Source organism: Bombina bombina, chromosome 1, assembly GCF_027579735.1.
Source record: "Bombina bombina isolate aBomBom1 chromosome 1, aBomBom1.pri, whole genome shotgun sequence".
NCBI lineage: Eukaryota > Metazoa > Chordata > Amphibia > Anura > Bombinatoridae > Bombina > Bombina bombina.
The window spans coordinates 1087671190-1087692410 of NC_069499.1; positions in this window are offsets into that span (position 1 = coordinate 1087671190).

Below are 21221 nucleotides of genomic sequence, written 5' to 3' on the forward strand. Positions count from 1 at the left end.
CAGGTAATTTTGTATTTCTTTTAGCTAGGTAGTTATTAAATAGTTAATAACTATTTAATAACTATTCTAACTAGCTAAAATAAATACAAAGTTACCTGTAAAATAAATATAAATCCTAAAATAGCTACAATGTAATTATTAATTACATTGTAGCTATCTTAGGGTTTATTTTACAGGTAAGCATTTAGTTTTAAATAGGAATAATTTATTTAATGATAGTGTACTGTTAGGTGTAATTGTAACTTAGGTTAGTTTTTATTTTACAGGTAAATTTCTCTTTATTTTAACTTGGTAATTATTTAATAGCTATTGTACCTAGTTAAAATAAATTGAAATTTGCCTGTAAAATAAAAATAAATCCTAAAATAGCTACAATATAATTATTATTTATATTGTAGCTATATTAGGGTTAATTTTAAAGGTAAGTATTTATTTTAAATAGGATTAATTTAGTTAATAAGAGTTATAATATTTAGATGTATTTAATTAATATTTAAGTTAGGGGGGTGTTAGGGTTAGGGTTAGACTTAGGTTTAGGGGTTAATAATTTTATTATAGTTGCGGCGGTGTAGGGGGGCAGGATAGGGGTTAATAAATGTATTATAGGTGACGACGGTGCAGGGGGGGCAGATTAGGGGTTAATACATTTAATATAGGTTGCGGGGGGGTCTGGAAGCTGCGGTTTAGAGGTTAAACAATTTATGTGGTTGCGGCGGGGTAGGTGATAGGCAGGATAGGGGTTAATAAATTTATTATAGGTGGCGGTGGTTTAGGGGGGCAGGATAGGGGTTAATAGGTATTATGTAGGTGGCGGCTGGGTCCGGGAGCGGCGGTTTAGGGGTTAATCAGTTTATTAGAGTGGCGGTGGGCTCTGGGAGCGGCGGTTTAGGGGTTAATACATTTATAAGAGTAGCGGCGGGTTCTAGGAGCGGCAGTTTAGGGGTTAATAACTTTATTTAGTTGCGGGGGGCTCCGGGGGTGCCGGTATAGGAGGTAGAACAGTATAGTTAGTGTGGGTGCTTAGTGACAGCTTATCAATAAAGCTGTAAAAAAGCCGAAGAGCAGCGAAATCGGATGAGTGATAACTATCACAGTCCGCTGCTCATCGCCCCGTACTTGGTGCACAGATTTTTGACAGCTTTATTGATTACTTTGGCAAGATTTTTCAGGTCCACGGCGGCGATGGTAGGTGAGCTTAGGCGGGCGTATCGGGGTCGGCGATGGCAGGTAAGTAGACACGTTGATAACTAGAGGCCATAAACTGCACATGGAAAGAGCAATTCTGCTAGGCAGTTAAATGGTGCTCCTCAGGGGTGAGTGTCTGACTAAAGCTTAAAGAGATGGAACACTATGAGACCCTGCATTGGAAAAATAGAGCTTGGCTACTGTCAATGTGGGTTTTATACCCCTCTGTGTATTTTGGGTAGAAATAGGGACTCTAAAAGTACCTCTTATCAGATGGGTGGATTAATTGGGGCAGGTGACCACCATTACCACTATGACTCATCTAAAAATGATTGAAAATATTACACTTTAGTTAAAAAAGGGAAATTCCCTCATTCACATTTGCGGGAAGTCTGCTCTCTTAAATTTGGGGTCACATGTCCTTCTTGCACAAACTGTGGAAATAGAGGGTATGTTAGAGTCTCTCTATCACAGAAAACACCACTTTTAGGGCTCGATTTATCAAGTGCCTACGGCTACAAGTTCTCACAAGAACTTGCTCGCCGTAATTTATCAAGCAGCGGTCACCAGACTGCTGCTTCCCTAAGCTCAATCTCCACGGTCGAGTCTGACCGAGGAGATTGACAGCTCCTGCCCGCGCTTGATTGGCTGTGCGCGGGCAGGGGGCGGGATTGCACACAAGCGCAAAATTGTGCTTGTGTGCAATGTTGATTACCTGCGGGTAATTTTTCCCCGCCACAGGCGAGCTGAGGCGTACAGGGGCTCATATATGTGCCCCTGTATGCCTCAGCTTTGATAAATCTAGCCCTTAGTGTTTCTACAGGTTATTATCATTAGGGGACACTCCCTTTAAAAAAAATCTTCTGTTATTCCTATAAGTGGCATAGGGGGCTGTTCCAGCCACAACTAACACAAAAGGAAGTCCTTAGTATATCATCATAAATATGGTGAAGTAACAGGGAGTTCCCAATGCACTCAGCGAAGGAGAGTAAAATTGTAGTTTCCTTACCTGGCTTCAGTGCAGGGGATCCACACTGGAAAGAGACATCCCAGAAGGATGACACATACTTGTACACTGAGCTTATTGTGGAGGATGGCTCAGAGGGAAATCAGGTTCCACCATAAGACAATTTAATTCTATACATTTTTTAACTGCAGCATCAAAATAAAATAAAATAAATAATTTTGCATAAGAAAAACATTTTTCATAAACCTTGCTGATTGAATTTGGCTTCAACACATTCTTATAAAATATTGTGATATAAAGGGCCATAAGAGTTGAAAAATAATATGCTCAAATTAATTAGAGCATGTTATTTTCAGACTATCAATCGTACACTACTGTGGGCTATATTAAAAGTGGCAAGCTTAATTAATAATTTTCATGGCCGAATTATTACAAGTTGAAAGTAAAAACTTAGGGGTAGATTTATTAAATGTCGGACGAACATGATCCACTGTAGAGGATTATGTCTGCCCAACATCACTAAATGCCGACAGCATACGCTGTCCAATCGGCCGCCAGCAGGGGTGTCAATCATCCCGATCGTATCCGAGTTAAGAAGCAGTGGTCTTAGACTGCTGCTTCTTAACTTTTGTTTATGGCTTAGTGTGCAAGCGAAAGACTCAGGCACACTAGCAAAAAAACTATGGATACTACGACCAAACATTCCAGTGTTCTTTACATAAAAGAAAATGTTCTTTTTATTTTTAAACACATATATATATATATATATATATATACTGTATATATAAATTATTTATACAGTATATATTATATATATGTTATATAAATTATATATATATATATATATATATATATATATATATATATATATATATATATATATATATATATATATATATATATATATATATAATTTATATAACATATATATAATATATACTGTATAAATAATTTATATATACAGTATATATATATATATATATATATATATATATATATATATATGCAGAGAGAGAAAAAAACTAATCCTCCCACCAACTACAGCCACCTGGGTGCAAGTAAAGCAGATGATATTCTCCAAAAAAATAATGCACTCCTGAGAGTGCATTATTTTTTGGAGAATATATATATTTATATATACAGTATATATATATATATATATATACACACACACACACACACACACATACAGGGGTCAAGTCCAGTGGGAACGCATAGGATCACCCCGCACTGTGCGAAACACATGGTGCTAACATTTCTGTGTGGCTTTCTCTGTGGTTTACTTAGCTCCCCTTAGCAAAAATAAGACTTTTGTACCTAAAGTGGGTGAGACTCTGTTACAGAGGAGTAGTCTCAGGCCCAAAGGCAACCATTCAACCTTTCATTGGTTTTAATTTTCTTTCATTAACCAAAGTGTATAGATTGTATACATAAATATATAAATACATTGTTTGTGTGTGTGTGTGTGTGTGGTGTGTATGTAAGTGTGTGTGTGTGGTGTGTATGTAAGTGTGTGTGTGTGTGTGTGTGTGTGTGTGGTGTGTATGTAAGTGTGTGTGTGTGGTGTGTATAAAACAATTTTAATTGTGACGGGGTGGAAGTCTTTGGCGAGTTACCACACTTTTTTTAAAAGACTTGACCCATATATACATACACAAACACACACACATTGGAGCTCTTTTCAGTCAAACACTGCATATACAATGTTTCTTTTTAAACCTTTAAAAACTTTTTAAACAATATATGATTTTTTTATTATTAAAAAGTGTATATTTGAGTATAATAGTTTATTTGAATATGATTTTAAAAAAAATATTACACTTTACTTCAAGGGGCTGATTTATCATTCGCCTAGATTTAGAGTTCTGCGGCCAAAGGGGTGCGTTAGCTATGCATGCTTTTTTCCCCCCGCACCTTTTAAACAACGCTGGTATTTAGAGTTCTCAGAAGGGCTGCATTAGGCTCCAAAAAGGGAGCGTACAGGCATATTTACCGTCACTGCAACTCTCAATACCAGCGGTGCTTACGGACGTGACCAGCTTCAAAAACATGCTCGTGCACGATTCCCCCATAGGAAACAATGGGGCAGTTTGAGCTAAAAAAAAAACTAACACCTACAAAAAAGCAGCGTTCAGCTCCTAACGCAGCCCCATTGTTTCCTATGGGGAAACACAGAATCTGCACCTAACACCCTAACATGAACCCCAAGTCTAAACACCCCTAACCTTACACTTATTAACCCCTAATCTGCCGCCCCCGCTATCGCTGACCCCTGCATATTATTTTTAACCCCTAATCTGCCGCTCCGTACACCGCCGCAACCTACATTATCCCTATGTACCCCTAATCTGCTGCCCCTAACACCGCCGACCACTATATTATATTTATTAACCCCTAATCTGCCGCCCCCAACGTCGCCGCCACCTACCTACAATTATTAACCCCTAATCTGCCGACCGGACCTCACCGCTACTCTAATAAATGTATTAACCCCTAAAGCTAAGTCTAACTCTAACCTTAACACCCCCCTAAGTTAAATATAATTTTATTCTAACGAAATAAAATAATTCTTATTAAATAAATTAATCCTATTTAAAGCTAAATACTTACCTGTAAAATAAACCCTAATATAGCTACAATATAAATAATAATTATATTGTAGCTATTTTAGGATTAATATTTATTTTACAGGCAACTTTGTATTTATTTTAACTAGGTACAATAGCTATTAAATAGTTGATAACTATTTAATAGTTACCTAGTTAAAATAATTACAAAATTACCTGTAAAATAAATCCTAACCTAAGTTACAATTAAACCTAACACTACACTATCAATAAATTAATTAAATAAACTATCTACAATTATCTACAATTAAATCAACTAAACTAAATTACAAAACAAAACAAAACACTAAATTACAAAAAAACAAACACTAAATTACAAAAAATAAAAAAAGATTACAAGAATTTTAAACTAATTACACCTACTCTAAGCCCCCTAAAAAAAAAAAACAAAGCTCCCCAAAATAAAAAAATGCCCTACCCTATTCTAAAATAAAAATGTAACAGTTGTTTTACCTTACCAGCCCTCAAAAGGGCCTTTTGTGGGGCATGCCCCAAAGAAAACAGCTCTTTTGCATTTAAATAAACATACAATAACCCCCCACAACATTACAACCCACCACCCACATACCCCTAATCTAACCCAAACCCCCCTTAAAAAACCTAACACTAAGCCCCTGAAGATCTTCCTACCTTGTCTTCACCACGCCGGGTATCACCGATCCGTCCAGAAGAGGGTCCGAAGTCTTCCTCCTATCCGGCAAGAAGAGGTCCAGAAGAGGCTCCGAAGTCTTCATCCTATCCGGCAAGAAGAGGAGATCCGGACCGGCAAACATCTTCATCCAAGCGGCATCTTCGATCTTCTTCCAACCGGCGCAGAGCGGGACCATCTTGAAGCAGCTGACACCGATCCATCCTCTTCTAACGACGTCCTAAGTCCGAATGAAGGTTCCTTTAAATGACGTCATCCAAGATGGCGTCCCTCGAATTCCGATTGGCTGATAGGATTCTATCAGCCAATCGGAATTAAGGTAGGAAAAATCTGATTGGCTGATTGAATCAGCCAATCAGATTCAAGTTCAATCGGATTGGCTGATCCAATCAGCCAATCAGATTGAGCTCGCATTCTATTGGCTGATCGGAACAGCCAATAGAATGCGAGCTCAATCTGATTGGCTGATTGGATCAGCCAATCCGATTGAACTTGAATCTGATTGGCTGATTCAATCAGGCAATCAGATTTTTCCTACCTTAATTCCGATTGGCTGATAGAATCCTATCAGCCAATCGGAATTCGAGGGACGCCATCTTGGATGACATCATTTAAAGGAACCTTCATTCGGACTTAGGACGTTGTTAGAAGAGGATGGATCCGTGTCGGCTGCTTCAAGATCGTCCTGCTCCGCGCCGGATGGAAGAAGATAGAAGATGCCGCTTGGATGAAGATGTTTGCCGGTCCGGATCTCCTCTTCTTGCCGGATAGGATGAAGACTTCGGAGCCTCTTCTGGACCTCTTTTTTTTTTAAGGGGGGTTTGGGTTAGATTAGGGGTATGTGGGTGGTGGGTTGTAATGTTGTGGGGGGTTATTGTATGTTTATTTAAATGCAAAAGAGCTGTTTTCTTTGGGGAATGCCCCGCAAAAGGCCCTTTTAAGGGCTGGTAAGGTAAAAGAGCTGTTACATTTTTATTTTAGAATAGGGTAGGGCATTTTTTTATTTTGGGGGGCTTTGTTATTTTTTTTAGGGGGCTTAGAGTAGGTGTAATTAGTTTAAAATTCTTGTAATCTTTTTTTATTTTTTGTAATTTAGTGTGTTTTTTTTGTAATTTAGGCCTAGATTTAGAGTTCGGCGGTAAAAGGGCTGTTAACGCTCCGCGGGCTTTTTTCTGGCCGCACCATAAATTTAACTCTGGTATCGAGAGTTAAAACAAATGCTGCGTTAGGCTCCAAAAAAGGAGCGTAGGGCATTTTTACCGCAAATGCAACTCTCGATACCAGAGTTGCTTACGGACGCGGCCGGCATCAAAAACGTGCTCGTGCACGATTCTCCCATAGGAAACAATGGGGCTGTTTGAGCTGAAAAAAAACCTAACACCTGCAAAAAAGCAGCGTTCAGCTCCTAACGCAGCCCCATTGTTTCCTATGGGAAAACACTTCCTACGTCTGCACCTAACACTCTAACATGTACCCCGAGTCTAAACACCCCTAACCTTACACTTATTAACCCCTAATCTGCCACTCCCGCTATCGCTGACCCCTGCATTACACTTTTAACCCCTAATCTGCCGCTCCGTAAACCGCCGCAACCTACGTTATCCCTATGTACCCCTAATCTGCTGCCCTAACATCGCCGACCCCTATATTATATTTATTAACCCCTAATCTGCCCCCCACAACGTCGCCGACACCTGCCTACACTTATTAACCCCTAATCTGCCGAGCGGACCTGAGCGCTACTATAATAAAGTTATTAACCCCTAATCCGTCTCACTAACCCTATCATAAATAGTATTAACCCCTAATCTGCCCTCCCTAACATCGCCGACACCTAACTTCAATTATTAACCCCTAATCTTCCGATCGGAGCTCACCGCTATTCTAATAAATGTATTAACCCCTAAAGCTAAGTCTAACCCTAACACTAACACCCCCCTAAGTTAAATATAATTTTTATCTAACAAAATAAATTAACTCTTATTAAATAAATGATTCCTATTTAAAGCTAAATACTTACCTGTAAAATACATCCTAATATAGCTAAAATATAAATTATAATTATATTATAGCTATTTTAGGATTAATATTTATTTTACAGGTAACTTTGTAATTATTTTAACCAGGTACAATAGCTATTAAATAGTTAAGAACTATTTAATAGTTACCTAGTTAAAATAATAACAAAATTACCTGTAAAATAAGTCCTAACCTAAGATATAATTAAACCTAACACTACCCTATCAATAAAATAATTAAATAAACTACCTACAATTACCTACAATTAACCAAACACTACACTATCAATAAATTAATTAAACACAATTCCTACAAATAAATACAATTAAATAAACTAGCTAAAGTACAAAAAATAAAAAAGATCTAAGTTACAGAAAATAAAAAAATATTTACAAACATAATAAAAATATTACAACAATTTTAAACTAATTACACCTACTCTAAGCCCCCTAATAAAATAACAAAGCCCCCCAAAATAAAAAATTCCCTACCCTATTCTAAATTAAAAAAGTTACAAGCTCTTTTACCTTACCAGCCCTGAACAGGGCCCTTTGCGGGGCATGCCCCAAGAATTTCAGCTCTTTTGCCTGTAAAAGAATAAATACAATACCCCCCCCCCCAACATTACAACCCACCACCCACATACCCCTAATCTAACCCAAACCCCCCTTAAATAAACCTAACACTAAGCCCCTGAAGATCTTCCTACCTTGTCTTCACCATACCAGGTTCACCGATCCGTCCTGAAGAGCTCCTCCGATGTCCTGATCCAAGCCCAAGCGGGGGCTGAAGAGGTCCATGATCCGGTCAAAGTCTTCATCCAAGCGGGGCAGAAGAGGATCTTCCATCCGATTGAAGTCATCATCCAGGCGGCATCTTCGATCTTCTTCCATCCGGAGCGAAGCGGCAGGATCCTGAAGACATCCAGCGCGGAACATCCATCCGGACCGACGACTGAACGACGAATGACTGTTCCTTTAAGGGACGTCATCCAAGATGGCGTCCCTCGAATTCCGATTGGCTGATAGGATTCTATCAGCCAATCGGAATTAAGGTAGGAATTTTCTGATTGGCTGATGGAATCAGCCAATCAGAATCTAGTTCAATCCGATTGGCCGATCCAATCAGCCAATCAGATTGAGCTCGCATTCTATTGGCTGATCGGAACAGCCAATAGAATGCGAGCTCAATCTGATTGGCTGATTGGATCGGCCAATCGGATTGAACTAGATTCTGATTGGCTGATTCCATCAGCCAATCAGAAAATTCCTACCTTAATTCCGATTGGCTGATAGAATCCTATCAGCCAATCGGAATTCGAGGGACGCCATCTTGGATGACGTCCCTTAAAGGAACAGTCATTCGTCGTTCAGTCGTCGGTCCGGATGGATGTTCCGCGCTGGATGTCTTCAGGATCCTGCCGCTTCGCTCCGGATGGAAGAAGATCGAAGATGCCGCCTGGATGATGACTTCAATCGGATGGAAGATCCTCTTCTGCCCCGCTTGGATGAAGACTTTGACCGGATCATGGACCTCTTCAGCCCCCGCTTGGGCTTGGATCAGGACATCGGAGGAGCTCTTCAGGACGGATCGGTGAACCTGGTATGGTGAAGACAAGGTAGGAAGATCTTCAGGGGCTTAGTGTTAGGTTTATTTAAGGGGGGTTTGGGTTAGATTAGGGGTATGTGGGTGGTGGGTTGTAATGTTGGGGGGGGGGGGTATTGTATTTATTCTTTTACAGGCAAAAGAGCTGAAATTCTTGGGGCATGCCCCGCAAAGGGCCCTGTTCAGGGCTGGTAAGGTAAAAGAGCTTGTAACTTTTTTAATTTAGAATAGGGTAGGGAATTTTTTATTTTGGGGGGCTTTGTTATTTTATTAGGGGGCTTAGAGTAGGTGTAATTAGTTTAAAATTGTTGTAATATTTTTATTATGTTTGTAAATATTTTTTTATTTTCTGTAACTTAGATCTTTTTTATTTTTTGTACTTTAGCTAGTTTATTTAATTGTATTTATTTGTAGGAATTGTGTTTAATTAATTTATTGATAGTGTAGTGTTAGGTTAATTGTAGGTAATTGTAGGTAGTTTATTTAATTATTTTATTGATAGGGTAGTGTTAGGTTTAATTATATCTTAGGTTAGGACTTATTTTACAGGTAATTTTGTTATTATTTTAACTAGGTAACTATTAAATAGTTCTTAACTATTTAATAGCTATTGTACCTGGTTAAAATAATTACAAAGTTACCTGTAAAATAAATATTAATCCTAAAATAGCTATAATATAATTATAATTTATATTGTAGCTATATTAGGATGTATTTTACAGGTAAGTATTTAGCTTTAAATAGGAATCATTTATTTAATAAGAGTTAATTTATTTCGTTAGATAAAAATTATATTTAACTTAGGGGGGTGTTAGTGTTAGGGTTAGACTTAGCTTTAGGGGTTAACACATTTATTAGAATAGCGGTGAGCTCCGGTCGGCAGATTAGGGGTTAATAATTGAAGTTAGGTGTCGGCGATGTTAGGGAGGGCAGATTAGGGGTTAATACTATTTATGATAGGGTTAGTGAGGCGGATTAGGGGTTAATAACTTTATTATAGTAGCGGTGCGGTCCGCTCGGCAGATTAGGGGTTAATAAGTGTAGGCAGGTGTCGGCGACGTTGAGGGGGGCAGATTAGGGGTTAATAAATATAATATAGGGGTCGGCGGTGTTAGGGGTAGCAGATTAGGGGTACATAGGGATAACGTAGGTGGCGGCGATTTGCGGTCGGAAGATTAGGGGTTAATTATTTTAAGTAGCTTGCGGCGACATTGTGGGGGGCAAGTTAGGGGTTAAGAAATATAATATAGGGGTCGGCGGGGTTAGGGGCAGCAGATTAGGGGTACATAAGTATAACGTAGGTGGCGGTCGGCAGATTAGGGGTTAAAAATTTTAATCGAGTGGCGGCGATGTGGGGGGAGCTCGGTTTAGGGGTACATAGGTAGTTTATGGGTGTTAGTGTACTTTAGGGTACAGTAGTTAAGAGCTTTAGAAACCGGCGTTAGCCAGAAAGCTCTTAACTCCTGCTATTTTCAGGCGGCTGGAATCTTGTCGTTAGAGCTCTAACGCTCACTGCAGAAACGACTCTAAATACCAGCGTTAGAAAGATCCCATTGAAAAGATAGGCTACGCAAATGGCGTAGGGGGATCTGCGGTATGGAAAAGTCGCGGCTGAAAAGTGAGCGTTAGACCCTTTAATCAATGACTCCAAATACCAGCGGGCGCCCAAAACCAGCGTTAGGAGCCTCTAACGCTGGTTTTGACGGCTACCGCCGAACTCTAAATCTAGGCCTAAGTGTTTGTTTTTTGTAATTTAGTTTAGTTGATTTAATTGTAGATAATTGTAGATAGTTTATTTAATTAATTTATTGATAGTGTAGTGTTAGGGTTAATTGTAACTTAGGTTAGGATTTATTTTACAGGTAATTTTGTAATTATTTTAACTAGGTATCTATTAAATAGTTATTAACTATTTAATAGCTATTGTACCTGGTTAAAATAAATACAATGTTGCCTGTAAAATAAATATTAATCCTAAAATAGCTACAATATAATTATTATTTATATTGTAGCTATATTAGGGTTTATTTTACAGGTAAGTATTTAGATTTAAATAGGAATAATTTATTTAATAAGATTTATTTTATTTAGTTAGATTTAAATTATATTTAACTTAGGGGGGGTGTTAGGGTTAGGGCTAGACTTATCTTTAGGGGTTAATACATTTATTAGAGTAGCGGTGAGGTCCGGTCGGCAGATTAGGGGTTAATACTTGAAGTTAGGTGTCGGCGATGTTAGGGAGGGCAGATTAGGGGTTAATACTATTTATTATTGGGTTTGCGAGGCGGGAGTGAGGCGGATTAGGGGTTAATACATTTATTATAGTAGCGGTGAGGTCCTGTCGGCAGATTAGGGGTTAATAATTGTACAGGGAGTGCAGAATTATTAGGCAAGTTGTATTTTTGAGGATTAATTTTATTATTGAACAACAACCATGTTCTCAATGAACCCAAAAAACTCATTAATATCAAAGCTGAATAGTTTTGGAAGTAGTTTTTAGTTTGTTTTTAGTTATAGCTATTTTAGGGGGATATCTGTGTGTGCAGGTGACTATTACTGTGCATAATTATTAGGCAACTTAACAAAAAACAAATATATACCCATTTCAATTATTTATTTTTACCAGTGAAACCAATATAACATCTCAACATTCACAAATATACATTTCTGACATACAAAAACAAAACAAAAACAAATCAGTGACCAATATAGCCACCTTTCTTTGCAAGGACACTCAAAAGCCTGCCATCCATGGATTCTGTCAGTGTTTTGATCTGTTCACCATCAACATTGCGTGCAGCAGCAACCACAGCCTCCCAGACACTGTTCAGAGAGGTGTACTGATTTCCCTCCTTGTAAATCTCACATTTGATGATGGACCACAGGTTCTCAATGGGGTTCAGATCAGGTGAACAAGGAGGCCATGTCATTAGATTTTCTTCTTTTATACCCTTTCTTGACAGCCACGCTGTGGAGTACTTGGACTCGTGTGATGGAGCATTGTCCTGCATGAAAATCATGTTTTTCTTGAAGGATGCAGAATTCTTCCTGTACCACTGCTTGAAGAAGGTGTCTTCCAGAAACTGGAAGTAGGACTGGGAGTTGAGCTTGACTCCATCCTCAACCCGAAAAGGCCCCACAAGCTCATCTTTGATGATACCAGCCCAAACCAGTACTCCACCTCCACCTTGCTGGCTTCTGAGTCGGACTGGAGCTCTCTGCCCTTTACCAATCCAGCCACGGGCCCATCCATCTGGCCCATCAAGACTCACTCTCATTTCATCAGTCCATAAAACCTTAGAAAAATCAGTCTTGAGATATTTCTTGGCCCAGTCTTGACGTTTCAGCTTGTGTGTCTTGTTCAGTGGTGGTCGTCTTTCAGCCTTTCTTACCTTGGCCATGTCTCTGAGTATTGCACACCTTGTGCTTTTTGGCACTCCAGTGATGTTGCAGCTCTGAAACAAACTGGTGGCAAGTGGCATCTTGGCAGCTGCACGCTTGACTTTTCTCAGTTCATGGGCAGTTATTTTGCGCCTTGGTTTTTCCACACGCTTCTTGCGACCCTGTTGACTATTTTGAATGAAACGCTTGATTGTTCGATGATCACGCTTCAGAAGCTTTGCAATTTTAAGAGTGCTGCATCCCTCTGCAAGATATCTCACTATTTTTGACTTTTCTGAGCCTGTCAAGTCCTTCTTTTGACCCATTTTGCCAAAGGAAAGGAAGTTGCCTAATAATTATGCACACCTGATATAGGGTGTTGATGTCATTAGACCACACCCCTTCTCATTACAGAGATGCACATCACCTAATATGCTTAATGGGTAGTAGGCTTTCGAGCCTATACAGCTTGGAGTAAGACAACATGCATAAAGAAGATGATGTGGTCAAAATACTCATTTGCCTAATAATTCTGCACTCCCTGTAGGTAGGTAGCGGCGACATTGGGGGGGCAGATTAGGGGGTAATAAATATTATGTAGGGGTCTGCGATGTTAGGGGCGCAGATTAGGGGTACATAGTTTAAATGTAGGTTGCGGCGGTGTGCGGTCGGCAGATTAGGGGTTAAAAAAATTTAATTTTAATAGAGTGGCGGCAATGTGGGGGGGACCTCGGTTTACGGGTACATAGGTAGTTTATGGGTGTTAGTGTACTTTAGAGCACAGTAGTTAAGAGCTTTATGAACCGGCGTTAGCCCATAAAGCTCTTAACTCCTGGCTTTTTTCTGCGGCTGGAGTCTTGTCGTTAGATTTCTAACGATCACTTCAGCCAAGGCTCTAAATACCAGCGTTAGAAAGATCCCATTGAAAAGATAGAATATGCAATTGACGTAAGGGGATCTGCGGTATGGAAAAGTCGTGGCTGGAAAGTGAGCGTTAGACCCTTTCCTGACTGACTAAATACCAGCGGGCGGCAAAAACCAGCGTTAGGACCCCCTAATGCTGGTTTTCACGACTAACGCAGAACTCTAAATCTAGGCGATTGTGTCAATCTTGACGTATTCGCTGCAATCAATACGCTCGCCTGACTTTGCCAGACATTGCCAGACATTGCTGCCGCAAATCTACATACGACGGCCTTATTTATTAAAAAGTCTGTCAAAAACACGCGCGTCAAGTACGGCTCGATGAGCATCGGACTGTTGATAAATAAGAGTAATCGATGTTGTGGATATTCTGTTTTTTCCAACTTTATTTATACCATTTCATTACTGTCCATCAACAAGCACATTTCTCTAAAGCTAATTTTCTATTTTTCTTCTGTTAATGTCCAAGAAATAGCTAGATTTATAACCTGAACAAACAATAATATCTAATAGAAAGTTATTTATTTATTTGTTATACAAAAAATCTGATATATGATATTTTCACATAAATTAATGTGTATTTGTATCTTGTTTATACAGTATATATGTGTTATGTCAGAAATCTTTTGCAAACATATTTACATGTCCCTAAATTTTTTTTGTTTTGTTCTAAACAATGTTGTCTTTAATATCTCTGTGTTTATTTATACCACTATATGTATATAGTGTAAATATATAATTATTCTGAGCAAGAATAATCATGAATACAACATGTAATCAGGGTATCATACGTATTTATTTGCAATCAATGGATATTTTAAGAGCTGGGCTAGTTTTCTCTCTGCACCTGTGTAACCCTTTCTGATTGCAGTCTATTTGAAACACCACTCCTACACAGGTGTTAAAAAAATGGGCTGGCATTTAAGATGACATTTCTTAATGAAAATGAAATTCAAGAGAAGGAAGAAAAACACTGAAAATAGCATGACAGTAAAGGGTGATTTTTTTTTTTTTAAATTAAAGTTTTTTATTGAGGTTATAATAAAAGTTTCACAACATATTCATCCAATAACAATGATAGCATAATTCTAAAAGATACATCCTTATAGCATAAACATAGTCATAAACCAAAGAAAAATGGGCAAGAGACAAATGAGACTGCTAGAGTTAATCATGTAAAACAGGGATGTCAGTAACAGAATCTATGTTTGTGCATAAAATAATGAGACCTCAGTTTTATATTTTATATATAATAAATGTGGCCCACGCCTTACCGTGAGGAGAATTTTTAGGTTTGTTTATTCTAATAGGATTGAGGCAGGTGTGGGGCAGTATTAGTTTAGATGCTCTGAGACCAGGGTGGCCTAAAGAAGGGAAAAGAGAATTCAGCGGACAAGAGCCGCTCGTATTAGAAGAGGAGGGGGATAGGAGGGAATGAGGGGCGGAGCTATCTAGGATGCCAGGTTAATTATGTGAATGGGGCTCTTAGAGAACTTATTATACAGTGATAAATCTACAAGTAACGTCATGTATAGAGGAAAATATTAGTATATACAGAATATAAGGGACTACTGCATGAACTCCTCTCCTGGGGAAGTGCCAGCTCTAGGCGAAGTGGGTGAAAGGGATATGAGTATGACCCACAGGCAACCAGTGCCGGCGGGAAAGGGAGAAGAGGAGCTCAGCAAAGGCCAGTATTTCGTCCAAATAGAAACTTCCACGCAGGGAGTGTGATTAATTAGAGGTCTAATTATCTCTAGATTGCCCTCTTTATTAGATATAACCTCATACATAAGATGTGCCTACAAACTAAAGACATTGTAGTGGACTTGGCGCTATACATAAACTGCATCTTTATACTGGAGGTTCTGAATGGTACATGTTGCTGTAGACACACTGACCCTATATATTAATGGTATTATATTGTACTAGCTACTACCCTATTCACAGACTAAACTTATTAGCTAGAATAGCCACCCATTATGAGGTATTTATGATAGGAAAGCCTCGCAATTATGAGACCTTAGATAAGTATAAGGGGGTTATGGACTTCTGGTTGTGAGGCCTCTGTGGTCAAATATAGAGGAAGTATTATATTGGCTCATGAAACTAGAAAGAGTGGGTAAATTTGTCTTAGTAAATACGAACCACTAATAATACGCTTTGTGCAGGGAGCAGGTTTTCAGTATTTTTAGCTGTAACCGATTAGTAAGTCAGTTATTGGATCAAAAATAACTTAGAGCCCATTTCCTAGAGGGTGACGTTGTACTATTATAGGCACTATCTATAGTAGCAAACAGAAAGTAGAGACAGATACTCGCTCACATTACCACAAAACAAAACCATTTCTTAGTATTAGCTTACTAGCTAATGTAACATATACAGGGACCTCAATTTGTAAAACACATACCATACGTTGCAAACAAACATTATAGCTGTGATTGTCAAAAAGGGTAACCAGTCAGGTTTATCTGCTTTCTTATATATTAGAGGGAGGCTAAGCTGGTAAAAGAGACATAGTAAACAAAACATTTGTAAATAAACTGTTCTCTTGTCTCTAGAATTATAACTGCTCTGTCTCCCATAGGACCCTTGACATATCTTAAATGAGGTGCTCCAAGCCTATATACTGTGTTTTCATATTAACCCCAGCTTGAATAATATGTATATATATGTATAGTTGCGAGTTATAGCAGAATATGAGGGTATATGTGTGCATAGATCTTAAACTTACGGAGATCAGAGGCATAAAACCAAGAACCAGCAGCATATCCATAGAGAGCAATGTTAGTTTAATTCTTATGGTATAGGGAGCCTGGTAAAAAGTTTAAATGTTTTAGGTTATGGATATGGTGGTACTATCTCTGGTGTAGCTCAGTGAGTAGAGGATCAACTTAAGTAGCCTTGTTACTTTTAACTAAGTTAATAATGTAAATTTTTATACTAATTGGAGTGGCAATTGTCATGAGGTAGTAAACAACTCTGCGACCTTAACAACAAAAATACAATATAATATAACACTGCACCCACAACAAATTGTAATCATGTAGAGGACATTGTATAGAAAAAGGAACAGCCCTAGAAGATATGAGGATGAATGAGTAACTAAACATGGAGCGCGCTGCATTAAACCGAGTACTATACATGAACAAATGACATTTAGTTAGAAGAGTGTCACCAGTAGTTAGTTTAGTTAGGGCAAGATAACTATTTCTTAATATATACAAAACCATCCCTAACCTAACCTTTGTATTCCAAGACAGAGAGCATGCTAAAATAACATACAATATTAGGTTAATTGTAAATGTACCACAGATAACATGAAGATATTAACCATGTCCATAAAACAAAGTATAGTCTCCTAGTTCTCAGGCTATTGGCTCATCATTTGGAGAACTATCTATTGAAAGATGGAGCTCTAGTAAAGTCCAACAGTGAGGGCAATATGGTTGAATGATTTAAATAAACCTGACGCACATTTGGACAAGTCCTGTCTGGGGATCAGGGGTAATTCACCCCACTCCTAATTTCATAAAATCTCGATTGGGCTTACAGTCAGTGTTTCCCAGGAATTGGTGCAACTTTTTGTAATACCTAAGGTGATGCATTATCAGTTCTGAAGTTGTCAGGTTCTCAAAGGCCCAAGTCATGTAGCCATATTTAGAGCGGATATTCTGGAGCTGTAGAATAGGGCCAAGAGCCTCGCTAACACCTGTGTTATGGATATTGCTGAGGTTACAGTTGCAGAATTCCCCTGCATGCAGCACGGCTGGGGGTATAAGTGAATCTCTCAAGATGTCCCCAAAAACCTCGGCTCTGAAATCAAACCTCTGCCGGGTGGAGCTAGACACAGAGACCGGAGTGTGGGGAGAAGCTAGAACGCTGGAGGTAACAAGCCTCTGCTGCGGGCTCATAGGAGATCGGGCTGTTGTCGATGAGACCTGGGCTTCATATACTGAGCAGGAGTAAGTCGATCTGATACGTGTAGAGGCTGTGGTTTTGTAGCTAGGAGTCAATTCTGTTCCTGGCTGATATATTAGCTTATTTTGTTCTGTGGTATGGTCGGCCGTGTAATTTGACTGCGTGTGGTCCTGGGGATATGGATTAGCGTTCCGGGTAGCCTCTAGTTCCTCATAGCTGGCGTCACTGCCTGAGAGCTCCGGGTGCAATGAGAGTATTAAGTCTTCGAAGCAGCCATCCATTTTCCGCTCAAAGGCCATCAGCAGAGCAACGAACGCTGTGTGAGATAGGTTGCAATCCCTGTTGAGGCGATTACACAGTCTGCGATAGTGCTGCAACAGAGGAACTAAACTCGGTGAAGAGGTGCCAGCATGATCCGGCTAGCAAAATGGCGTCTGCTCCACTTTCGCTGTAGCAGTCTCTATATGCCTAAAACGTTAAATGCGGTTCTGCTCAAGGTACCTGTGCCATCTCAAATGACACAGGTATTCTCTCTCTTAATCAGAGTGCTTTTTGATGAAAAGTTGCCTGCTCTGAGCGGTCGAAATTGTAAAAATCCAATGATAATAGCCAGAGCTGAAGCAAAGTGCAACCGCTCAGATGCAAGGCTAACTTCGCCCCCCCCGTAAAGGGTGATTTTAATTTCTGCTGTATCTGATTTACGACAGTTTAAAGTTAGGTAGACTATCCCTTTGAGCTATCAGCTTAATATTATATTGAATCAAACATAATTTGATTATTAAAATCTTTGTCAAAAATATTACACTATGTGGCCGAATGTCATCATCAATGTTTAGCTTTAATACTAATTTCACATATGCATACTTTCAAAGTATAATACACAATGTAACAAATGGCACTTACAAGTTCTGATGAGTGATCAATGACTCAAGTATAGAGCAATTTGATTTGTTAGTGTTAGTAGAAAATGTATATTTCAATTAGATTGGCTGATTTTATTAATCACGTGATTATGTATTTACCAATAAGAAGTTGTAGAAAACTTTACTAGTTTGTGGGTTGTTTAGGAGTTTGAGTATTGCATCAAATTTGGTGCAAAAAGTGTTGTGTCAAATTTGGTGCAAAGTGGAGAGTGGGACTTGTATTACATGTGTCAAACATGGTGCAAATAGTTTTATCCAAAAAAAGGAAGTTGGCTATATTATGTAATGTATTTATTTCATTTTTATATCTATATCTACTAGTGCACCAAATTTGAAGCAATCCTTTGCACCAAATTTGGAGCAATAATATTGTCCCCTAGCTTTGTAATGAGAGACAAAGAAGTAACATAATCCATAAGTAGTAATGTATTTATTTCATTTTTATCCCTATATCTACTAGTGCACTAAATTTGAAGTAATAATATTGTCCCCTTGCTTTGTAATGAGAAACAAAGATGTAACATAATCCATAAGTAGGGTAACATCTTCCTAATTTACTTTTATTATCTAATATGCTTCATTGTCTTGCAGCATCGAACATAACCTTTCTGTGTTTTCAGACTCCCATTTATTTCTATGGCATTCGCAGCCTCAAGGGTACCTGTTGAATGTTTGATAAATTTGCAAGAGGGTCAAATAGAGTAGAATGTGACAGCGGATGATCAGTATTCCGCTTGAATAACACAAGCATCGATCTGCGTCGGATTGATATTGCGGGAGCGTATATTACGTCACACATTTCAATATTTTACAATTTTGACGCTTTGTTAACTAAGGCGGATCAACTTTGGGTCTAATTTACTATCAGTTGAAGCATTTATAAATCGGCCCCCAGGTATCAAATCATGCTACATTTTCTAGCGCATTTTATAGCTTTCACGCGAGTGCAACATATAACTTTCAACTTGTAACATGAGTGCTATTTAGCACGGTCATGATATCCATTGAAGCTAAAGGTTGCGCTAAAGCCTTTTTTGCCCTTCTCTCGTCAATAGGATTTACCATGGACTTGTTAGTGCGGTCCATCAATATTGCTTATTGCGTGCTGCGCTATCATTAGTACTTGTAATCTGGCCCAGTGTGTTTAACCCCCACAAAGGGGGTAAGTACACAGTATAAGTACTGATCCAATCCCCCAGAGCCCTTTTTGTCCTGAGCAGAAACCACCGCTGATCCAATAAGCAGCTCTAGTTACACATTTGAGTTGTGTGACTAGCGCTGCTGATTGGATCTGCAGCTGTTACCGCTCTGCAGCCGCAGTGCTCTGGGGGAGGGGTTAGGGTAAGGCAACAATCACTCTAATACTGCTGCTAAAGGACTAAATGTTCCATGGTGGGGAGTAGGGTAAAAAACTTGGATCTTGTTCAGCAAGTTTTAATTAGTTTGTAGATAACACAAGTGAATGTGTTGTTTACTTAAATGTGAAGCATTTGAGTAGTGTTCCTAGTATTTTTTTTTATTATATAATCTGTGATGTGTGAGATAAGATCTTATATCTTGGAAATAGATTACATTAAATGGGTGTCACCTTAACAAGTTTGCCAATTAACAAAGAACACACAGTCCTCATGCATAGAGTTGTTTATTGAATTCTTTCCCTTGAAGAATATAGAATTTTCCATACACTTTCTTTTAGGATTCTAATATAGCTAGAAATGATAAAATGGATTCTATAGAAGCAAAAAAAAAGCCTCTTATTTAATAACTGTAAAATAAGTAAACTGTTCATTTATAGCAGTGCTTGAAAAACTAATAGTTGTACTGTGTTTAGTAAAGAAACACTAATGTAATTTTTGTCTATAGAAGAGAGTTTTGTCATTTTTGCTGTTTTTTTTTTAAAAATTGATGTTACTGTGCTGACCAGCCCTTTTAAGGGCTGGTAAGGTAAAAGAGCTTTGAACTTTTTTTAATTTAGAATAGGGTAGGGAATTTTTTTATTTTGGGGGGCTTTATTATTTTATTAGGGGGCTTAGAATAGGTGTAATTAGCTTAAAAATCTTGTAATCTTTTTTTTATTTTTTGTAATTTAGTGTTTTGTTTTTTTTTGTAATTTAGTTTAGTTTATTTAATTGTATTTTTAGATAGATATTTGTAGTTTATTTAATTTATTGATAGTGTAGGTGTATTTGTAACTTAGGTTAGGATTTATTTTACAGGTAATTGGGTAATTTTTTTTTTTTTATTTATTATTTTTAATAACAAAATGAAAAAGGTAGACAAAAACAGAAAGGAAAAATCAAGGTACAACAATAATGAATGTTTCAAAATGACATTCGTATACAATAAAGGTTCAACATTATAATGAATTCTCCTTGTGTGTCCATAATATGAGGATATTTCCGGGCGAGATGCACAGAGTCCTAATAATTAGTTAATCTCGTGGATAGGAGATTATTCAAATCATAGTTAAATACAGCTTAGAAAAACGCGGCAATCAAATAACGTGTAATAGCTCTAACAGGATTGGTAAATTATACAGAATTATAATTAAGCCATTAGGGTAATCCTCTAGTTCTAAATCAGTTAATGTCTGGCAAATTTATCTCACTTGAAACAGGTGTTTACATCAGTTGAAACGGCCCGGCACTCTCAGTCTCTGGTGTTACCGAATTTATTCTTGGCTACAGTCCTCTGGTCCCTGTCTAGTTAACAGTTATCTGTGGTTTGGGGCATCTAGAAACCGGGTACTAATACTTTGTAGCGTGATGGGTAATTATTTTAACTAGGTAGCTATTAAATAGTTAATAACTATTTAATAGCTATTGTACCTAGTTAAAATAATTAACAATTTACCTGTAAAATAAGTATAAACCCTAACATAGCTACAATGTAATTATTAATTACATTGTAGCTATCTTAGAGTTTATTTTATAGGTAAGTATTTAGATTTAAATAGGAATATTTTAGTTTATAATATGAATTAGATTTATTTAATAAGAATTTAGTTAGGGGTGTTAGGG